Here is a 23,692-nt window from a genome sequence, read left to right on the forward strand (position 1 = left end):
TGAGCGCCTCCAGGAGAGACGCCCAAGCAAGACATACCCCGAGGAGCGTCTTGCCACATGTCACTACTCGGTCTGACTGAGCGCCTCCAGGAGAGAGGCCCAAGCAAGACGCGCCCCGAGGAGCGTCTTGCCACGTGTCAACACTGGGTCTGACTTAGCGCCTCCAGGAGAGAGGCCCAAGCAAGATGCGCCACGAGGAGCGTCTTGCCACGTGTCACCACTGGGTCTGACTGAGCTCCTCCAGGAGAGAGGCCCAAGCAAGACGCGCCCAGAGGAGCGTCTTGCCACGTGTCACCACTGGGTCTGATTGAGCACCTCCAGGAGAGAGGCCCCAGCAAGACGCGCCCCGAGGAGCGTCTTGCCTTATGTCAGCACTCGGTCTGACTGAGCGCCTCCAGGAGAGAGGCACAAGCAAGACGCGCCCCGAGGAGCGTCTTGCCAAATGTCACTACTCGGTCTGACTGAGCACCTCCAGGAGGGAGGTCCAAGCAAGACGCGCCCCGAGGAGCGTCTTGCCACATGTCACTACTCGGTCTGACTGAGCGCCTCCAGGAGAGAGGCCCAAGCAAGACGTGCCCCGAGGAGCGTCTTGCCACATGTCAACAATGGGTCTGACTGAGGGCCTCAAGGAGAGAAGCCCAAGCAAGACGCGCCCAGAGGAGCGTCTTGCCACATGTCAACACTGGGTCTGACTGAGCGCCTCCAGGAGAGAGGCCCAAGCAAGACACGCCCCGAGGAGCGTCTTGACACATGTCAACAATGGGTCGGACTAAGGGCCTCCATGAGAGAAGCCCAAGCAAGACGCGCCCCGAGGAGAGTCTTGCCACATGTCAACACTCGGTCTGACAGAGGGCATTCAGGAGAGAGGCCCAAGCAAGACGCGCCCCGAGGAGCGTCTTGCCACATGTCACCTCTGGTTCTGACTGAGCGCCTCCAGGAGAGAGGCCCAAGCAAGACGCGCCCCGAGGAGCGTCTTGTCACATGTCAACACTGGGTCTGTCTGAGCGCCTCCAGGAGAGAAGCCCAAGCAAGACGCGCCCCGAGGAGTGTCTTGCCACATGTCAACAATGGGTCTGACTGAGGGCCTCCAGGAGAGAAGCCCAAGCAAGACGCGCCCCGAGGAGCGTCTTGACACATGTCAACACTGGGTCTGACAGAGGGCCTCCAGGAGAGAGGCCCAAGCAAGACGCGACCCGAGGAGTGTCTTGCCACATGTCACCACTGGGTCTGACTGAGCGCCTCCAGGAGAGAGGCCCAAGCAAGACGCGCCCCGAGGAGCGTCAGGCCACATGTCACTACTCAGTCTGACTGAGCGCCTCCAGGAGAGAGGCCCAAGCAAGACGCGCCCCGAGGAGCGTCTTGCCACATGTCAGCACTGGGTCTGACTGAGCGCCTCCAGGAGAGAGGCCCCAGCAAGACGCGCCCCGAGGAGTGTCTTGCCACATGTCAACAATGGGTCTGACTGAGGGCCTCCAGGAGAGAAGCCCAAGCAAGACGCGCCCCGAGGAGCGTCTTGCCACATGTCAACAATGGGTCTGACTGAGGGCCTCCAGGAGAGAAGCCCAAGCAAGACGCGCCCCGTGGAGCGTCTTGCCACATGTCAACACTGTGTCTTATTGAGGGCCTTCTGGAGAGAGGCCCAAGCAATACGCGCCCCGAGGAGCGTCTTGCCACATGTCAACAATGGGTCTTACTGAGGGCCTCCAGGAGAGAGGCCCAAGCAAGATGCGCCCGGAGGAGCGTCTTGCCACATGTCAACACTGGGTCTTACAGAGGGCCTCCAGGAGAGAGGCCCAAGCAAGACGCGCCCCGAGGAGCGTCTTGCCACATGTCACCTCTGGTTCTGACTGAGCGCCTCCAGGAGAGAGGCACAAGCAAGACGCGCCCCGAGGAGCGTCTTGCCACATGTCAACAATGGGTCTGACTGAGGGCCTCCAGGAGAGAAGCCCAAGCAAGACGCGCCCCGTGGAGCGTCTTGACACATGTCAACACTGGGTCTGACAGAGGGCCTCCAGGAGAGGGGCCCAAGCAAGACGCGCCCCGAGGAGTGTCTTGCCACATGTCACCAATGGGTCTGACTGAGCGCCTCCAGGAGAGAGGCCCAAGCAAGACGCGCCCCGAGGAGCGTCAGGCCACATGTCACTACTCAGTCTGACTGAGCGCCTCCAGGAGAGAGGCCCAAGCAAGACGCGCCCCGAGGAGCGTCTTGCCACGTGTCAACACTGGGTCTGATTGAGGGCCTTCTGGAGAGAGGCCCAAGCAAGACGCACCACGAGGAGCGTCTTGCCACATGTCAACAATGGGTCTTACTGAGGGCCTCCAGGAGAGAAGCCCAAGCAAGACGCGCCCCGAGGAGCGTCTTGCCACATGTCAACACTGGGTCTAATTGAGCGCCTCCAGGAGAGACGCCCAAGCAAGACATACCCCGAGGAGCGTCTTGCCACATGTCACTACTCGGTCTGACTGAGCGCCTCCAGGAGAGAGGCCCAAGCAAGACGCGCCCCGAGGAGCGTCTTGCCACGTGTCAACACTGGGTCTGACTTAGCGCCTCCAGGAGAGAGGCCCAAGCAAGATGCGCCACGAGGAGCGTCTTGCCACGTGTCACCACTGGGTCTGACTGAGCTCCTCCAGGAGAGAGGCCCAAGCAAGACGCGCCCAGAGGAGCGTCTTGCCACGTGTCACCACTGGGTCTGATTGAGCACCTCCAGGAGAGAGGCCCCAGCAAGACGCGCCCCGAGGAGCGTCTTGCCTTATGTCAGCACTCGGTCTGACTGAGCGCCTCCAGGAGAGAGGCACAAGCAAGACGCGCCCCGAGGAGCGTCTTGCCAAATGTCACTACTCGGTCTGACTGAGCACCTCCAGGAGGGAGGTCCAAGCAAGACGCGCCCCGAGGAGCGTCTTGCCACATGTCACTACTCGGTCTGACTGAGCGCCTCCAGGAGAGAGGCCCAAGCAAGACGTGCCCCGAGGAGCGTCTTGCCACATGTCAACAATGGGTCTGACTGAGGGCCTCAAGGAGAGAAGCCCAAGCAAGACGCGCCCAGAGGAGCGTCTTGCCACATGTCAACACTGGGTCTGACTGAGCGCCTCCAGGAGAGAGGCCCAAGCAAGACACGCCCCGAGGAGCGTCTTGACACATGTCAACAATGGGTCGGACTAAGGGCCTCCATGAGAGAAGCCCAAGCAAGACGCGCCCCGAGGAGAGTCTTGCCACATGTCAACACTCGGTCTGACAGAGGGCATTCAGGAGAGAGGCCCAAGCAAGACGCGCCCCGAGGAGCGTCTTGCCACATGTCACCTCTGGTTCTGACTGAGCGCCTCCAGGAGAGAGGCCCAAGCAAGACGCGCCCCGAGGAGCGTCTTGTCACATGTCAACACTGGGTCTGTCTGAGCGCCTCCAGGAGAGAAGCCCAAGCAAGACGCGCCCCGAGGAGTGTCTTGCCACATGTCAACAATGGGTCTGACTGAGGGCCTCCAGGAGAGAAGCCCAAGCAAGACGCGCCCCGAGGAGCGTCTTGACACATGTCAACACTGGGTCTGACAGAGGGCCTCCAGGAGAGAGGCCCAAGCAAGACGCGACCCGAGGAGTGTCTTGCCACATGTCACCACTGGGTCTGACTGAGCGCCTCCAGGAGAGAGGCCCAAGCAAGACGCGCCCCGAGGAGCGTCAGGCCACATGTCACTACTCAGTCTGACTGAGCGCCTCCAGGAGAGAGGCCCAAGCAAGACGCGCCCCGAGGAGCGTCTTGCCACATGTCAGCACTGGGTCTGACTGAGCGCCTCCAGGAGAGAGGCCCCAGCAAGACGCGCCCCGAGGAGCGTCTTGCCACATGTCAACAATGGGTCTGACTGAGGGCCTCCAGGAGAGAGGCCCAAGCAAGATGCGCCCGGAGGAGCGTCTTGCCACATGTCAACACTGGGTCTGACAGAGGCCCTCCAGGAGAGAGGCCCAAGCAAGACGTGCCCCGAGGAGCGTCTTGTCACATGTCAACACTGGGTCTTTCTGAGCGCCTCCAGGAGAGAAGCCCAAGCAAGACGCGCCCCGAGGAGCGTCTTGCCAAATGTCAGCACTCGGTCTGACTGAGCGCCTCCAGGAGAGAGGCCAAAGCAAGACGCGCCCCGAGGAGCGTCTTGACACATATCAACACTGGGTCTGACAGAGGGCCTCCATGAGAGAGGCCCAAGCAAGACGCGCCCCGAGGAGTGTCTTGCCACATGTCAACACTGGGTCTGAGAGAGGGCCTCCAGGAGAGAGGCCCAAGCAAGACGCGCCCCGAGAAGTGTCTTGACACATGTCACCACTTGGTCTGACTGAGCGCCTCCAGGAGAGAGGCCCAAGCAACACGCGCCCCGAGGAGCGTCAGACCACATGTCACTACTCATTCTGACTGAGCGCCTCCAGGAGAGAGGCCCAAGCAAGACGCGCCCCGAGGAGCGTCTTGCCACGTGTCAACACTGGGTCTGATTGAGGGCCTTCTGGAGAGAGGCCCAAGCAAGACGCGCCCCGAGGAGCGTCTTGCCACATGTCACCACTTGGTCTGACTGAGCGCCTCCAGGAGAGAGGCCCAAGCAACACGCGCCCCGAGGAGCGTCAGGCCACATGTCACTACTCAGTCTGACTGAGCGCCTCCTGGAGAGAGGCCCAAGCAAGACGCGCCCCGAGGAGCGTCTTGCCACATGTCAACAATGGGTCTTACTGAGGGCCTCCAGGAGAGAATCCCAAGCAAGACGCGCCCCGAGGAGCTTCTTGCCACATGTCAGCACTCAGTCTGAATGAGCGCCTCCAGGAGAGAGGCCAAAGCAAGACGCGCCCCGAGGAGCGTCTTGACACATGTCAACACTGGGTCTGACAGAGGGCCTCCATGAGAGAGGCCCAAGCAAGACGCGCCCCGAGGAGTGTCTTGCCACATGTCAACACTGGGTCTGACAGAGGGCCTCCATGAGAGAGGCCCAAGCAAGACGCGCCCCGAGGAGTGTCTTGCCACATGTCAACACTGGGTCTGACAGAGGGCCTCCAGGAGAGAGGCCCAAGCAAGACGCGCCCCGAGGAGTGTCTTGCCACATGTCACCACTTGGTCTGACTGAGCGCCTCCAGGAGAGAGGCCAAAGCAAGACGCCCCCCGAGGAGCTTCTTGACACATGTCAACACTGGGTCTGACAGAGGGCCTCCATGAGAGAGGCCCAAGCAAGACGCGCCCCGAGGAGTGTCTTGCCAAATGTCAACACTGGGTCTGACTGAGCGCCTCAGGGAGAGAGGTCCAAGCAAGACACGCCCCGAGGAGCCTCTTGCCACATGTCACTACTCGGTCTGACTGAGCGCCTCAGGGAGAGAGGTCCAAGCAAGACGCGCCCCGAGGAGCGTCTTGCCACATGTCAACACTGGATCTGACTGAGTGCCTCCATGAGAGAAGCCCCAGCAAGACGCGCCCCGAGGAGCGTGTTGCCACATGTCACTACTCGGTCTGTTTGAGCGCCTCCAGGAGAGAGGCCCAAGCAAGACACGCCCCGAGGAGCGTCTTGACACATGTCAACACTGGGTCTGACTGAGGGCCTCCATGAGAGAAGCCCAAGCAAGACGCGCCCCGAGGAGCGTCTTGCCACATGTCAACAATGGGTCTTACTGAGGGCCTCCAGGAGAGAGGCCCAAGCAAGATGTGCCCGGAGGAGCGTTTTGCCACATGTCAACACTGGGTCTGACAGAGGGCCTCCAGGAGAGAGGCCCAAGCAAGACGCACCCCGAGGAGCGTCTTGCCACATGTCACCTCTGGTTCTGACTGAGCGCCTCCAGGAGAGAGGCCCAAGCAAGACGTGCCCCGAGGAGCGTCTTGCCACATGTCAACACTGGGTCTGACAGAGGGCCTCCATGAGAGAGGCCCAAGCAAGACGCACCCCGAGGAGCGTCTTCCGACATGTCACTACTCGGTCTAACTTAGCGCCTCCATGAGAGAGGTCCAGTCAAGACGCGCCCCGAGGAGCGTCTTGCCACATGTCACTACTCGGTCTGACTGAGCGCCTCCAGGAGAGAGGCCCAAGCAAGACGTGCCCTGAGGAGCGTCTTGCCACATGTCAACAATGGGTCCGACTGAGGGCCTCCAGGAGAGAAGCCCAAGCAAGACGCGCCCCGTGGAGCGTCTTGCCACATGTCAACACTGGGTCTGACTGAGCGCCTCCAGGAGAGAGGCCCAAGCAAGACGCGCCCCGAGGAGCGTCTTGCCACATGTCAACAATGGGTCTGACTGAGGGCCTCCAGGAGAGAAGCCCAAGCAAGACGCGCCCCGTGGAGCGTCTTGCCACATGTCAACACTGGGTCTTATTGAGGGCCTTCTGGAGAGAGGCCCAAGCAATACGCGCCCCGAGGAGCGTCTTGCCACATGTCAACAATGGGTCTTACTGAGGGCCTCCAGGAGAGAGGCCCAAGCAAGATGCGCCCGGAGGAGCGTCTTGCCACATGTCAACACTGGGTCTGACAGAGGGCCTCCAGGAGAGAGGCCCAAGCAAGACGCGCCCCGAGGAGCGTCTTGCAACATGTCACCTCTGGTTCTGACTGAGCGCCTCCAGGAGAGAGGCCCAAGCAAGACGCGCCCCGAGGAGCGTCTTGCCACATGTCAACAATGGGTCTGACTGAGGGCCTCCAGGAGAGAAGCCCAAGCAAGACGCGCCCCGTGGAGCATCTTGACACATGTCAACACTGGGTCTGACAGAGGGCCTCCAGGAGAGGGGCCCAAGCAAGACGCGCCCCGAGGAGTGTCTTGCCACATGTCACCAATGGGTCTGACTGAGCGCCTCCAGGAGAGAGGCCCAAGCAAGACGCGCCCCGAGGAGCGTCAGGCGACATGTCACTACTCAGTCTGACTGAGGGCCTCCAGGAGAGAAGCCCAAGCAAGACGCGCCCCGAGGAGCTTCTTGCCACATGTCAGCACTCGGTCTGACTGAGCGCCTCCAGGAGAGAAGCCAAAGCAAGACTCGCCCCGAGGAGCGTCTTGCCACATGTCAGCACTGGGTCTGACTGAGCGCCTCCAGGAGAGAGGCCCCAGCAAGACGCGCCCCGAGGAGTGTCTTGCCACATGTCAACAATGGGTCTGACTGAGGGCCTCCAGGAGAGAAGCCCAAGCAAGACGCGCCCCGAGGAGCGTCTTGCCACATGTCAACAATGGGTCTGACTGAGGGCCTCCAGGAGAGAAGCCCAAGCAAGACGCGCCCCGTGGAGCGTCTTGCCACATGTCAACACTGTGTCTTATTGAGGGCCTTCTGGAGAGAGGCCCAAGCAATACGCGCCCCGAGGAGCGTCTTGCCACATGTCAACAATGGGTCTTACTGAGGGCCTCCAGGAGAGAGGCCCAAGCAAGATGCGCCCGGAGGAGCGTCTTGCCACATGTCAACACTGGGTCTTACAGAGGGCCTCCAGGAGAGAGGCCCAAGCAAGACGCGCCCCGAGGAGCGTCTTGCCACATGTCACCTCTGGTTCTGACTGAGCGCCTCCAGGAGAGAGGCACAAGCAAGACGCGCCCCGAGGAGCGTCTTGCCACATGTCAACAATGGGTCTGACTGAGGGCCTCCAGGAGAGAAGCCCAAGCAAGACGCGCCCCGTGGAGCGTCTTGACACATGTCAACACTGGGTCTGACAGAGGGCCTCCAGGAGAGGGGCCCAAGCAAGACGCGCCCCGAGGAGTGTCTTGCCACATGTCACCAATGGGTCTGACTGAGCGCCTCCAGGAGAGAGGCCCAAGCAAGACGCGCCCCGAGGAGCGTCAGGCCACATGTCACTACTCAGTCTGACTGAGCGCCTCCAGGAGAGAGGCCCAAGCAAGACGCGCCCCGAGGAGCGTCTTGCCACGTGTCAACACTGGGTCTGATTGAGGGCCTTCTGGAGAGAGGCCCAAGCAAGACGCACCACGAGGAGCGTCTTGCCACATGTCAACAATGGGTCTTACTGAGGGCCTCCAGGAGAGAAGCCCAAGCAAGACGCGCCCCGAGGAGCGTCTTGCCACATGTCAACACTGGGTCTAATTGAGCGCCTCCAGGAGAGACGCCCAAGCAAGACATACCCCGAGGAGCGTCTTGCCACATGTCACTACTCGGTCTGACTGAGCGCCTCCAGGAGAGAGGCCCAAGCAAGACGCGCCCCGAGGAGCGTCTTGCCACGTGTCAACACTGGGTCTGACTTAGCGCCTCCAGGAGAGAGGCCCAAGCAAGATGCGCCACGAGGAGCGTCTTGCCACGTGTCACCACTGGGTCTGACTGAGCTCCTCCAGGAGAGAGGCCCAAGCAAGACGCGCCCAGAGGAGCGTCTTGCCACGTGTCACCACTGGGTCTGATTGAGCACCTCCAGGAGAGAGGCCCCAGCAAGACGCGCCCCGAGGAGCGTCTTGCCTTATGTCAGCACTCGGTCTGACTGAGCGCCTCCAGGAGAGAGGCACAAGCAAGACGCGCCCCGAGGAGCGTCTTGCCAAATGTCACTACTCGGTCTGACTGAGCACCTCCAGGAGGGAGGTCCAAGCAAGACGCGCCCCGAGGAGCGTCTTGCCACATGTCACTACTCGGTCTGACTGAGCGCCTCCAGGAGAGAGGCCCAAGCAAGACGTGCCCCGAGGAGCGTCTTGCCACATGTCAACAATGGGTCTGACTGAGGGCCTCAAGGAGAGAAGCCCAAGCAAGACGCGCCCAGAGGAGCGTCTTGCCACATGTCAACACTGGGTCTGACTGAGCGCCTCCAGGAGAGAGGCCCAAGCAAGACACGCCCCGAGGAGCGTCTTGACACATGTCAACAATGGGTCGGACTAAGGGCCTCCATGAGAGAAGCCCAAGCAAGACGCGCCCCGAGGAGAGTCTTGCCACATGTCAACATTCGGTCTGACAGAGGGCATTCAGGAGAGAGGCCCAAGCAAGACGCGCCCCGAGGAGCGTCTTGCCACATGTCACCTCTGGTTCTGACTGAGCGCCTCCAGGAGAGAGGCCCAAGCAAGACGCGCCCCGAGGAGCGTCTTGTCACATGTCAACACTGGGTCTGTCTGAGCGCCTCCAGGAGAGAAGCCCAAGCAAGACGCGCCCCGAGGAGTGTCTTGCCACATGTCAACAATGGGTCTGACTGAGGGCCTCCAGGAGAGAAGCCCAAGCAAGACGCGCCCCGAGGAGCGTCTTGACACATGTCAACACTGGGTCTGACAGAGGGCCTCCAGGAGAGAGGCCCAAGCAAGACGCGACCCGAGGAGTGTCTTGCCACATGTCACCACTGGGTCTGACTGAGCGCCTCCAGGAGAGAGGCCCAAGCAAGACGCGCCCCGAGGAGCGTCAGGCCACATGTCACTACTCAGTCTGACTGAGCGCCTCCAGGAGAGAGGCCCAAGCAAGACGCGCCCCGAGGAGCGTCTTGCCACATGTCAGCACTGGGTCTGACTGAGCGCCTCCAGGAGAGAGGCCCCAGCAAGACGCGCCCCGAGGAGCGTCTTGCCACATGTCAACAATGGGTCTGACTGAGGGCCTCCAGGAGAGAGGCCCAAGCAAGATGCGCCCGGAGGAGCGTCTTGCCACATGTCAACACTGGGTCTGACAGAGGCCCTCCAGGAGAGAGGCCCAAGCAAGACGTGCCCCGAGGAGCGTCTTGTCACATGTCAACACTGGGTCTTTCTGAGCGCCTCCAGGAGAGAAGCCCAAGCAAGACGCGCCCCGAGGAGCGTCTTGCCAAATGTCAGCACTCGGTCTGACTGAGCGCCTCCAGGAGAGAGGCCAAAGCAAGACGCGCCCCGAGGAGCGTCTTGACACATATCAACACTGGGTCTGACAGAGGGCCTCCATGAGAGAGGCCCAAGCAAGACGCGCCCCGAGGAGTGTCTTGCCACATGTCAACACTGGGTCTGAGAGAGGGCCTCCAGGAGAGAGGCCCAAGCAAGACGCGCCCCGAGAAGTGTCTTGACACATGTCACCACTTGGTCTGACTGAGCGCCTCCAGGAGAGAGGCCCAAGCAACACGCGCCCCGAGGAGCGTCAGACCACATGTCACTACTCATTCTGACTGAGCGCCTCCAGGAGAGAGGCCCAAGCAAGACGCGCCCCGAGGAGCGTCTTGCCACGTGTCAACACTGGGTCTGATTGAGGGCCTTCTGGAGAGAGGCCCAAGCAAGACGCGCCCCGAGGAGCGTCTTGCCACATGTCACCACTTGGTCTGACTGAGCGCCTCCAGGAGAGAGGCCCAAGCAACACGCGCCCCGAGGAGCGTCAGGCCACATGTCACTACTCAGTCTGACTGAGCGCCTCCTGGAGAGAGGCCCAAGCAAGACGCGCCCCGAGGAGCGTCTTGCCACATGTCAACAATGGGTCTTACTGAGGGCCTCCAGGAGAGAATCCCAAGCAAGACGCGCCCCGAGGAGCTTCTTGCCACATGTCAGCACTCAGTCTGAATGAGCGCCTCCAGGAGAGAGGCCAAAGCAAGACGCGCCCCGAGGAGCGTCTTGACACATGTCAACACTGGGTCTGACAGAGGGCCTCCATGAGAGAGGCCCAAGCAAGACGCGCCCCGAGGAGTGTCTTGCCACATGTCAACACTGGGTCTGACAGAGGGCCTCCATGAGAGAGGCCCAAGCAAGACGCGCCCCGAGGAGTGTCTTGCCACATGTCAACACTGGGTCTGACAGAGGGCCTCCAGGAGAGAGGCCCAAGCAAGACGCGCCCCGAGGAGTGTCTTGCCACATGTCACCACTTGGTCTGACTGAGCGCCTCCAGGAGAGAGGCCAAAGCAAGACGCCCCCCGAGGAGCTTCTTGACACATGTCAACACTTGGTCTGACAGAGGGCCTCCATGAGAGAGGCCCAAGCAAGACGCGCCCCGAGGAGTGTCTTGCCAAATGTCAACACTGGGTCTGACTGAGCGCCTCAGGGAGAGAGGTCCAAGCAAGACACGCCCCGAGGAGCCTCTTGCCACATGTCACTACTCGGTCTGACTGAGCGCCTCAGGGAGAGAGGTCCAAGCAAGACGCGCCCCGAGGAGCGTCTTGCCACATGTCAACACTGGATCTGACTGAGTGCCTCCATGAGAGAAGCCCCAGCAAGACGCGCCCCGAGGAGCGTGTTGCCACATGTCACTACTCGGTCTGTTTGAGCGCCTCCAGGAGAGAGGCCCAAGCAAGACACGCCCCGAGGAGCGTCTTGACACATGTCAACACTGGGTCTGACTGAGGGCCTCCATGAGAGAAGCCCAAGCAAGACGCGCCCCGAGGAGCGTCTTGCCACATGTCAACAATGGGTCTTACTGAGGGCCTCCAGGAGAGAGGCCCAAGCAAGATGTGCCCGGAGGAGCGTTTTGCCACATGTCAACACTGGGTCTGACAGAGGGCCTCCAGGAGAGAGGCCCAAGCAAGACGCACCCCGAGGAGCGTCTTGCCACATGTCACCTCTGGTTCTGACTGAGCGCCTCCAGGAGAGAGGCCCAAGCAAGACGTGCCCCGAGGAGCGTCTTGCCACATGTCAACACTGGGTCTGACAGAGGGCCTCCATGAGAGAGGCCCAAGCAAGACGCACCCCGAGGAGCGTCTTCCGACATGTCACTACTCGGTCTAACTTAGCGCCTCCATGAGAGAGGTCCAGTCAAGACGCGCCCCGAGGAGCGTCTTGCCACATGTCACTACTCGGTCTGACTGAGCGCCTCCAGGAGAGAGGCCCAAGCAAGACGTGCCCTGAGGAGCGTCTTGCCACATGTCAACAATGGGTCCGACTGAGGGCCTCCAGGAGAGAAGCCCAAGCAAGACGCGCCCCGTGGAGCGTCTTGCCACATGTCAACACTGGGTCTGACTGAGCGCCTCCAGGAGAGAGGCCCAAGCAAGACGCGCCCCGAGGAGCGTCTTGCCACATGTCAACAATGGGTCTGACTGAGGGCCTCCAGGAGAGAAGCCCAAGCAAGACGCGCCCCGTGGAGCGTCTTGCCACATGTCAACACTGGGTCTTATTGAGGGCCTTCTGGAGAGAGGCCCAAGCAATACGCGCCCCGAGGAGCGTCTTGCCACATGTCAACAATGGGTCTTACTGAGGGCCTCCAGGAGAGAGGCCCAAGCAAGATGCGCCCGGAGGAGCGTCTTGCCACATGTCAACACTGGGTCTGACAGAGGGCCTCCAGGAGAGAGGCCCAAGCAAGACGCGCCCCGAGGAGCGTCTTGCAACATGTCACCTCTGGTTCTGACTGAGCGCCTCCAGGAGAGAGGCCCAAGCAAGACGCGCCCCGAGGAGCGTCTTGCCACATGTCAACAATGGGTCTGACTGAGGGCCTCCAGGAGAGAAGCCCAAGCAAGACGCGCCCCGTGGAGCGTCTTGACACATGTCAACACTGGGTCTGACAGAGGGCCTCCAGGAGAGGGGCCCAAGCAAGACGCGCCCCGAGGAGTGTCTTGCCACATGTCACCAATGGGTCTGACTGAGCGCCTCCAGGAGAGAGGCCCAAGCAAGACGCGCCCCGAGGAGCGTCAGGCGACATGTCACTACTCAGTCTGACTGAGGGCCTCCAGGAGAGAAGCCCAAGCAAGACGCGCCCCGAGGAGCTTCTTGCCACATGTCAGCACTCGGTCTGACTGAGCGCCTCCAGGAGAGAAGCCAAAGCAAGACGCGCCCCGAGGAGCGTCTTGACACATGTCAACACTGGGTCTGACAGAGGGCCTCCATGAGAGAGGCCCAAGCAAGACGCGCCCCGAGGAGTGTCTTTCCACATGTCAACACTGGGTCTGACTGAGAGCCTCCAGGAGAGAGGCCCAAGCAAGACGCGCCCCGAGGAGCTTCTTGCCACGTGTCACCACTGAGTCTGACTGAGCGCCTCCAGGAGAGAGGCCCAAGCAAGACGCGCCCCGAGGAGCGTCTTGCCACGTGTCACCACTGGGTCTGATTGAGCGCCTCCAGGAGAGAGGCCCCAGCAAGACCGGTCAGGCCTGCAGTGTACACATCAGAGACATGATGTTCTTTCACAGAACTGAGGTTGTTCATTACTAAATGACTTTTACAGGAATATTGTTATTATACTATTCAACAGGTTGATCATAATAATGTGTATTAAACCCACAACCTAGCACTGAGGACAGAGGGACTTTATTTAAATTAGTACTTAATGGAAACGATTCATAATGATACACAGTGATACACTGTGACTCTTACTGTGTGAGGGAGAGGGACTGTGACTGTGTGAGGGAGAGGGACTGTGACTGTGTGAGGGAGAGGGACTGTGACTGTGTGAGGGAGAGGGACTGTGACTTTGACTGTGTGAGGGAGAGGGACTGTGACTGACTGTGTGAGGGAGAGGGACTGTGACTGTGACTGTGTGAGGGAGAGGGACTGTGACTGACTGTGTGAGGGAGAGGGACTGTGACTGTGACTGTGACTGTGTGAGGGAGAGGGACTGTCACTGTGACTGTGACTGTGTGAGGGAGAGGGACTGTGACTGTGTGAGGGAGAGGGACTGTGACTGTGTGAGGGAGAGGGACTGTGACTTTGACTGTGTGAGGGAGAGGGACTGTGACTGACTGTGTGAGGGAGAGGGACTGTGACTGTGACTGTGTGAGGGAGAGGGACTGTGACTGACTGTGTGAGGGAGAGGGACTGTGACTGTGACTGTGACTGTGTGAGGGAGAGGGACTGTCACTGTGACTGTGACTGTAACTGTGTGAGGGAGAGGGACTGTGACTGTGACTCTTACTGTGTGAGGGAGAGGGACTGTGACTGTGTGAGGGAGAGGGACTGTGACTGTGTGAGGGAGAGGGACTGTGACTGTGTGAGGGAGAGGGACTGTGACTGAGTGAGGGAGAGGGATTGTGACTGTGTGAGGGAGAGGGACTGTGACTGTGTGAGGGAGAGGGACTGTGACTTTGACTGTGTGAGGGAGAGGGACTGTGACTGTGTGAGGGAGAGGGACTGTGACTGTGTGAGGGAGAGGGACTGTGACTGTGTGAGGGAGAGGGACTGTGACTGTGTGAGGGAAAGGGACTGTGACTGTGTGAGGGAGAGAGACTGTGACTGTGACTGTGTGAGGGAGAGGGACTGTGACTGTGACTGTGTGAGGGAGAGGGACTGTGACTGTGTGAGGGAGAGAGACTGTGACTGTGACTGTGTGAGGGAGAGGGACTGTGACTGTGACTGTGTGAGGGAGAGGGACTGTGACTGTGACTGTGACTGTGTGAGGGAGAGGGACTGTGACTGTGACTGTGTGAGGGAGAGGGACTGTGACTGTGACTGTGACTGTGTGGGGGAGAGGGACTGTGACTGTGTGAGGGCGAGGGACTGTGACTGTGTGAGGGAGAGGGACTGTGACTGTGACTGTGACTGTGTGAGGGAGAGGGACTGTGACTGTGTGAGGGAGAGGGACTGTGACTGTGTGAGGGAGAGGGACTGTGACTGTGTGAGGGAGAGGGACTGTGACTATGTGAGTGAGAGGGACTTTGACTGTGACTGTGTGAGGGAGAGGGACTGTGACTGACTGTGTGAGGGAGAGAGACTGTGACTGTGACTGTGACTGTGTGAGGGAGAGGGACTGTCACTGTGACTGTGACTGTAACTGTGTGAGGGAGAGGGACTGTGACTGTGACTCTTACTGTGTGAGGGAGAGGGACTGTGACTGTGACTGTGTTAGGGAGAGGGACTGTGACTGTGACTGTGACTGTGTGAGGGAGAGGGACTGTGACTGTGACAGTGTGAGGGAGAGGGGCTGTGACTGTGACTGTGACTGTGTGAGGGAGAGGGACTGTGACTGTGTGAGGGAGAGAGACTGTGACTGTGTGAGGGAGAGGGACTGTGACTGTGTGAGGGAAAGGGACTGTGACTGTGACTGTGTGAGGGAGAGGGACTGTGACTGTGACAGTGTGAGGGAGAGGGACTGTGACTGTGACTGTGTGAGGGAGAGGGACTGTGACTGTGTGAGGGAGAGAGACTGTGACTGTGTGAGGGAGAGGGACTGTGACTGTGTGAGGGAAAGGGACTGTGACTGTGACTGTGTGAGGGAGAGGGACTGTGACTGTGATTGTGACTGTGACTGTGTGAGGGAGAGGGACTGTGACTGTGTGAGGGAGAGGGACTGTGATGGTGACTGTGACTGTGACTGTGTGAGAGAGAGGGACAGTGACTGTGACTGTGACTGTGTGAGGGAGAGGGACTGTGACTGTGATTGTGACTGTGACTGTGTGAGGGAGAGGGAATGTGACTGTGTGAGGGAGAGGGACTGTGACTGTGTGAGGGAGAGGGACTGTGACTGTGTGAGGGAGAGGGACTGTGACTGTGTGAGGGAGATGGACTGTGACGGTGTGAGGAAGAGGGACTGTGACTGTGTGAGGGAGAGGGACTGTGACTGTGTGAGGGAGAGGGACTGTGACTGTGTGAGGAAGAGGGACTGTGACTGTGACTGTGACTATGACTGTGTGAGGGAGAGGGACTGTGACTGTGTGAGGGAGAGGAACTGTGACTGTGTGAGGGAGAGGGACTGTGACTGTGTGAGGGAGAGGGACTGTGACTGTGTGAGGGAGAGGAACTGTGACTGTGTGAGGGAGAGGGACAGTGACTGTTTGAGGGAGAGGGACTGTGACTGAGTGAGGGAGAGGGACAGTGACTGTGTGAGTGAGAGGGACTGTGACTGTGTGAGGGAGAGGGACTGTGACTGTGACTGTGACTGTGTGAGTGAGAGGGACTGTGACTGTGCGAGGGAGAGGGACTGTGACTGTGACTGTGTGAGGGAGAGGGACTGTGACTGTGACTTTGTGAGGGAGAGTGACTGTGACTGTGACTGTGTGAGGGAGACGGACTGTGACTGTGACTCTTACTGTGTGAGGGAGAGGGACTGTGACTGTGACTGCACTGTGTGAGGGAGAGGGACTGTGACTGTGACTCTTACTGTGTGAGGGAGAGGGACTGTGACTGTGACCTTGTGAGGGAGAGGGACAGTGACTGTGACTGTGTGAGGGAGACGTACTGTGACTGTGACTCTTACTGTGTGAGGGAGAGGGACTATGACTGTGACTCTTACTGTGTGAGGGAGAGGGACTGTGACTGTGACTGTGACTGTGTGAGGGAGAGGGACTGTGACTGTGACTGTCACTGTGTGAGGGAGAGGGACTGTGACTGTGACTCTTACTGTGTGAGGGAGAGGGACTGTGACTGTGACTGTGTGAGGGAGAGGGACTGTGACTGTGACTGTGTGAGGGAGAGGGACTGTGACTGTGACTGTGACTGTGTGAGGGAGAGGGACTGTGACTGTGACTGTGACAGTGTCAGGGAGAGGGACTGTGACTGTGTGAGGGAGAGGGACTGTGACTGTGTGAGGGAGAGGGACTGTGACTGTGACTGTGTGAGCGAGAGGGACTGTGACTTTGACTGTGTGAGGGAGAGGGACTGTGACTGTGACTGTGTGAGGGAGATGGACTGTGACTGTGACTGTGTGAGGGAGAGGGACTGTGACTGTGACTGTGTGAGGGAGAGGGACTGTGACTGTGACTGTGTGAGGGAGAGGGACTGTGACTGTGACATTGTGAGGGAGAGGGACTGTGACTGTGACTGTGTGAGGGAGAGGGACTGTGACTGTGACTGTGTGAGGGAGAGGGACTGTGACTGTGACTGTGTCAGGTAGAGGGACTGTGACTGTGACTGTGTGAGGGAGAGGGACTGTGACTGTGTGAGGGAGAGGGACTTTGACTGTGTGAGGGAGAGGGACTGTGACTTTGACTGTGTGAGGGAGAGGGACTGTGACTGACTGTGTGAGGGAGAGGGACTGTGACTGTGTGAGGGAGAGGGACTGTGACTGACTGTGTGAGGGAGAGGGACTGTGACTGTGACTGTGACTGTGTGAGGGAGAGGGACTGTCACTGTGACTGTGACTGTAACTGTGTGAGGGAGAGGGACTGTGACTGTGACTCTTACTGTGTGAGGGAGAGGGACTGTGACTGTGTGAGGGAGAGGGACTGTGACTGTGTGAGGGAGAGGGACTGTGACTGTGTGAGGGAGAGGGACTGTGACTGAGTGAGGGAGAGGGATTGTGACTGTGTGAGGGAGAGGGACTGTGACTGTGTGAGGGAGAGGGACTGTGACTTTGACTGTGTGAGGGAGAGGGACTGTGACTGTGTGAGGGAGAGGGACTGTGACTGTGTGAGGGAGAGGGACTGTGACTGTGTGAGGGAGAGGGACTGTGACTGTGTGAGGGAAAGGGACTGTGACTGTGTGAGGGAGAGAGACTGTGACTGTGACTGTGTGAGGGAGAGGGACTGTGACTGTGACTGTGTGAGGGAGAGGGACTGTGACTGTGTGAGGGAGAGAGACTGTGACTGTGACTGTGTGAGGGAGAGGGACTGTGACTGTGACTGTGTGAGGGAGAGGGACTGTGACTGTGACTGTGACTGTGTGAGGGAGAGGGACTGTGACTGTGTGAGGGCGAGGGACTGTGACTGTGTGAGGGAGAGGGACTGTGACTGTGACTGTGACTGTGTGAGGGAGAGGGACTGTGACTGTGTGAGGGAGAGGGACTGTGACTGTGTGAGGGAGAGGGACTGTGACTGTGTGAGGGAGAGGGACTGTGACTGTGACTGTGTGAGGGAGAGGGACTGTGACTGACTGTGTGAGGGAGAGAGACTGTGACTGTGACTGTGACTGTGTGAGGGAGAGGGACTGTCACTGTGACTGTGACTGTAACTGTGTGAGGGAGAGGGACTGTGACTGTGACTCTTACTGTGTGAGGGAGAGGGACTGTGACTGTGACTGTGTTAGGGAGAGGGACTGTGACTGTGACTGTGACTGTTTGAGGGAGAGGGACTGTGACTGTGACAGTGTGAGGGAGAGGGGCTGTGACTGTGACTGTGACTGTGTGAGGGAGAGGGACTGTGACTGTGTGAGGGAGAGAGACTGTGACTGTGTGAGGGAGAGGGACTGTGACTGTGTGAGGGAAAGGGACTGTGACTGTGACTGTGTGAGGGAGAGGGACTGTGACTGTGACAGTGTGAGGGAGAGGGGCTGTGACTGTGACTGTGACTGTGTGAGGGAGAGGGACTGTGACTGTGTGAGGGAGAGAGACTGTGACTGTGTGAGGGAGAGGGACTGTGACTGTGTGAGGGAAAGGGACTGTGACTGTGACTGTGTGAGGGAGAGGGACTGTGACTGTGATTGTGACTGTGACTGTGTGAGGGAGAGGGACTGTGACTGTGTGAGGGAGAGGGACTGTGATGGTGACTGTGACTATGACTGTGAGAGAGAGGGACAGTGACTGTGACTGTGACTGTGTGAGGGAGAGGGACTGTGACTGTGATTGTGACTGTGACTGTGTGAGGGAGAGGGAATGTGACTGTGTGAGGGAGAGGGACTGTGACTGTGTGAGGGAGAGGGACTGTGACTGTGTGAGGGAGAGGGACTGTGACTGTGTGAGGGAGATGGACTGTGACGGTGTGAGGGAGAGGGACTGTGACTGTGTGAGGGAGAGGGACTGTGACTGTGTGAGGGAGAGGGACTGTGACTGTGTGAGGAAGAGGGACTGTGACTGTGACTGTGACTATGACTGTGTGAGGGAGAGGGACTGTGACTGTGTGAGGGAGAGGAACTGTGACTGTGTGAGGGAGAGGGACTGTGACTGTGTGAGGGAGAGGGACTGTGACTGTGTGAGGGAGAGGAACTGTGACTGTGTGAGGGAGAGGGACAGTGACTGTTTGAGGGAGAGGGACTGTGACTGAGTGAGGGAGAGGGACAGTGACTGTGTGAGTGAGAGGGACTGTGACTGTGTGAGGGAGAGGGACTGTGACTGTGACTGTGACTGTGTGAGTGAGAGGGACTGTGACTGTGCGAGGGAGAGGGACTGTGACTGTGACTGTGTGAGGGAGAGGGACTGTGACTGTGACTTTGTGAGGGAGAGTGACTGTGACTGTGACTGTGTGAGGGAGACGGACAGTGACTGTGACTCTTACTGTGTGAGGGAGAGGGACTGTGACTGTGACTGTCACTGTGTGAGGGAGAGGGACTGTGACTGTGACTCTTACTGTGTGAGGGAGAGGGACTGTGACTGTGACCTTGTGAGGGAGAGGGACAGTGACTGTGACTGTGTGAGGGAGACGTACTGTGACTGTGACTCTTACTGTGTGAGGGAGAGGGACTATGACTGTGACTCTTACTGTGTGAGGGAGAGGGACTGTGACTGTGACTGTGACTGTGTGAGGGAGAGGGACTGTGACTGTGACTGTCACTGTGTGAGGGAGAGGGACTGTGACTGTGACTCTTACTGTGTGAGGGAGAGGGACTGTGACTGTGACTGTGTGAGGGAGAGGGACTGTGACTGTGACTGTGTGAGGGAGAGGGACTGTGACTGTGACTGTGACTGTGTGAGGGAGAGGGACTGTGACTGTGACTGTGACTGTGTCAGGGAGAGGGACTGTGACTGTGTGAGGGAGAGGGACTGTGACTGTGTGAGGGAGAGGGACTGTGACTGTGACTGTGTGAGCGAGAGGGACTGTGACTGTGACTGTGTGAGGGAGAGGGACTGTGACTGTGACTGTGTGAGGGAGAGGGACTGTGACTGTGACTGTGTGAGGGAGAGGGACTGTGACTGTGACTGTGTGAGGGAGAGGGACTGTGACTGTGACTGTGTGAGGGAGAGGGACTGTGACTGTGACATTGTGAGGGAGAGGGACTGTGACTGTGACTGTGTGAGGGAGAGGGACTGTGACTGTGACTGTGTGAGGGAGAGGGACTGTGACTGTGACTGTGTCAGGTAGAGGGACTGTGACTGTGACTGTGTGAGGGAGAGGGACTTTGACTGTGTGAGTGAGAGGGACTATGAATGTGTGAGGGAGAGGGACTGTGAATGTGACTGTGTGAGCGAGAGGGACTGTGACTGTGACTGTGACTGTGTGAGGGAGAGGGACTGTGACTGTGTGAGGGAGAGGGACTTTGACTGTGTGAGTGAGAGGGACTTTGACTGTGTGAGGGAGAGGGACTGTGACTGTGTGAGGGAGAGGGACTGTGAATGTGACTGTGTGAGCGAGAGGGACTGTGACTGTGACTGTGACTGTGTGAGGGAGAGGGACTTTGACTGTGTGAGGGCGAGGGACTGTGACTGTGTGAGGGAGAGGGACTGTGACTGTGTGAGGGAGAGGGATTGTGACTGTGTGAGGGAGAGAGACTGTGACTGTGTGAGTGAGAGGGACTGTGAATGTGTGAGGGAGAGGGACTGTGAATGTGACTGTGTGAGCGAGAGGGACTGTGACTGTGACTGTGACTGTGTGAGGGAGAGGGACTGTGACTGTGTGAGGGAGAGGGACTTTGACTGTGTGAGTGAGAGGGACTTTGACTGTGTGAGGGAGAGGGACTGTGACTGTGTGAGGGAGAGGGACTGTGAATGTGACTGTGTGAGCGAGAGGGACTGTGACTGTGACTGTGACTGTGTGAGGGAGAGGGACTTTGACTGTGTGAGGGCGAGGGACTGTGACTGTGTGAGGGAGAGGGACTGTGACTGTGTGAGGGAGAGGGATTGTGACTGTGTGAGGGAGAGAGACTGTGACTGTGACTGTGACTGTGTGAGGGAGAGGGACTGTGACTGTGACTGTGACTGTGTGAGGGAGAGGGACTGTGACTGTGACTGTGTGAGCGAGAGGGACTTTGACTGTGACTGTGTGAGCGAGAGGGACTGTGTCTGTGTGAGGGAGAGGGACTGTGTCTGTGTGAGGGAGAGGGACTGTGACTGTGTGAGGGAGAGGGACTGTGACTGTGACTGTGTGAGGGAGAGGGACTGTGACTGTGACTCTGTGAGGGAGAGGGACTGTGACTGTGACTGTGACTGTGACTGTGTGAGCGAGAGGGACTGTGTCTGTGTGAGGGAGAGGGACTGTTGTCTGTGTGAGGGAGAGGGACTGTGACTGTGTGAGGGAGAGGGACTGTGACTGTGACTGTGTGAGGGAGAGGGACTGTGACTGTTACTGTAAATGTGTGAGTGAGAGGGACTGTGTCTGTGACTGTGTGAGGGAGAGGGACTGTGACTGTGACTGTGTGAGGGAGAGGGACTGTGACTGTGACTGTGTGAGGGAGAGGGACTGTGTCTGTGTGAGGGAGAGGGACTGTGTCTGTGTGAGGGAGAGGGACTGTGACTGTGTGAGGGAGAGGGACTGTGACTGTGACTGTGTGAGGGAGAGGGACTGTGACTGTGACTGTGTGAGGGAGAGGGACTGTGACTGTGACTGTGTGAGGGAGAGGGACTGTGACTGTGACTGTGTCAGGTAGAGGGACTGTGACTTTGACTGTGTGAGGGAGAGGGACTGTGACTGTGTGAGGGAGAGAGACTGTGACTGTGACTGTGACCAGGGACGAAATTTTGATTTCAGAAGTGGGGGGACACAGCAGGCTTGTGCGGATTTGGGGTGGGGGGTGTTATGTAAAGACCCCTTGACACGTCACTTGCCCATCTCAATAATTTTTCCATCCTCTATATCTATATATATATATATATATATATATATATATATATATATATATATATATATATATATATATATATATATATATATATATATACATACATATCAAAGTTAAAAAATGTACAACTCTATTATTATTTTTATTTATTATCATTATTGAAGTGCAGTTTTGGCTGTTGACAATGGATAGGCCATTGTATTTATTGTTTTGGGACTTTTTTATTGTTTTTGGTGCAACATTTTCTAACAGGGAGTGAGATTCCTTTTTTATTCAATTTTTGTTTGTTATTTTTATTCATTTAGAAGTTCTGGTTCTGGACATTTCAATGTTAAATGAAGGTTTATTTGTTGCATTTTAAAGGGTGTACTTGCATTATTATGATATATTAACATTATATTAGTGGTTATTTTGGTCTAGATAATGTTGACAATATCATTTATCATCAACAATTTGTTGGACAAAATATCGTCCAGCAAAATGTGTTACTTTCCCAGGCCTAGTCAAAAGTATAAAAATTATTTATACATAAACGGTCCCTCCTGAGATCTGGCCGTTTGTTCATTTGCTGTGTTAGAGGACATGCTGAACTAATGTTTTACACATGATCATCACCCTAACATTTGAGTGTATAAAAACATATTAAATATGTTTTTTCCCTTAAAAGTGTTTAAACAGTTGTTGCATTTCAACACACAAAAAATAAATGGAAAAAATAAGATAAATCTAATGAAAAGTGTACATCTTTGACATTAAGCTTAAAAAAATCTGTTGACAATGATGATACTGTTCATTTTTCAGAGCTTTTTAATGTGAAAATATACATTGCAATATATAAGTTTACAATAAAGTTAAATGATAAAAGTTTTGAAGTTACACTTCTACTACTACTAGTTAATAATAATTATGATGATAATAGTAATAATAATGAAAAAATAATTATAATAATACGAACAAATTGTGTCTGAGGAGTCAGTTATGTGGAGGAGATGAGTTTGTAAAAGTTAGTTTTGAGTATGTGTGTGAAGGAGGAGGTGAGTCTGAGCTTAATGCAGGTCTGTCACATGTTCCAACTTACGTTTTGACTTTGAAAGAAGTCTCTTATATCCACTTTTCGTTTTCTTGACATGCTGCCTCCTGGCTGTGCCTAACTACCAAAGACTCACAAATGAACACTTATTCAAATGTTATGTAATGGAAGCTGAGCTGAGCTCTGATATTACACAGCGTCTAGTTGACGATGTGACTCAGTACCGGTGTTCCCTAGCGGCTCCAAACTAGCAAAACAACGTGAGCACGTTCTGACTGTTTACAACTTGAGTGACAGCAGCAACAGCCAATAATACGTTAGCAAGTATCAGCAGAGCCAATAGATTAGCTTTTGGGCGGGTCTAATAGGAAACCGGTTTCCGTTTCGGTCCTAGTGCTCAACCAAATCCATTTAATGGAGCGTAACATTGTTTTTGGACGGAAAAAAGAGCAGGGGACCAAAACTGCCTTTTGAAAAAGTGGGGGGGACATGCCCCACCCGTCCCCCCCCCAAAATTACGTCCCAGACTGTGACTGTGTGAGGGAGAGGGACTGTGACTGTGACTGTGACTGTGTGAGGGAGAGGGACTGTGACTGTGACTGTGTGAGCGAGAGGGACTTTGACTGTGACTGTGTGAGCGAGAGGGACTGTGTCTGTGTGAGGGAGAGGGACTGTGACTGTGTGAGGGAGAGGGACTGTGACTGTGACTGTGTGAGGGAGAGGGACTGTGACTGTGACTCTGTGAGGGAGAGGGACTGTGACTGTGACTGTGACTGTGTGAGGGAGAGGGACTGTGACTGTGACTGTGACTGTGTGAGGGAGAGGGACTGTGACTGTGACTGTGACTGTGTGAGGGAGAGGGACTGTGACTGTGACTGTGACTGTGTGAGGGAGAGGGACTGTGACTGTTACTGTAAATGTGTGAGTGAGAGGGACTGTGACTGTGACTGTGTGAGGGAGAGGGACTGTGTCTGTGTGAGGGAGAGGGACTGTGTCTGTGTGAGGGAGAGGGACTGTGACTGTGTGAGGGAGAGGGACTGTGACTGTGACTGTGTGAGGGAGAGGGACTGTGACTGTGACTCTGTGAGGGAGAGGGACTGTGACTGTGACTGTGACTGTGACTGTGTGAGGGAGAGGGACTGTGACTGTTACTGTAAATGTGTGAGTGAGAGGGACTGTGACTGTGACTGTGTGAGGGAGAGGGACTGTGACTTTGACTGTGTGAGGGAGAGGGACTGTGACTGTGACTGTTTCTGTGACTTTGTGAGGGAGAGGG

Source organism: Nothobranchius furzeri, chromosome 4 (genome assembly GCF_043380555.1).
Source record: "Nothobranchius furzeri strain GRZ-AD chromosome 4, NfurGRZ-RIMD1, whole genome shotgun sequence".
NCBI classification, from domain to species: domain Eukaryota; kingdom Metazoa; phylum Chordata; class Actinopteri; order Cyprinodontiformes; family Nothobranchiidae; genus Nothobranchius; species Nothobranchius furzeri.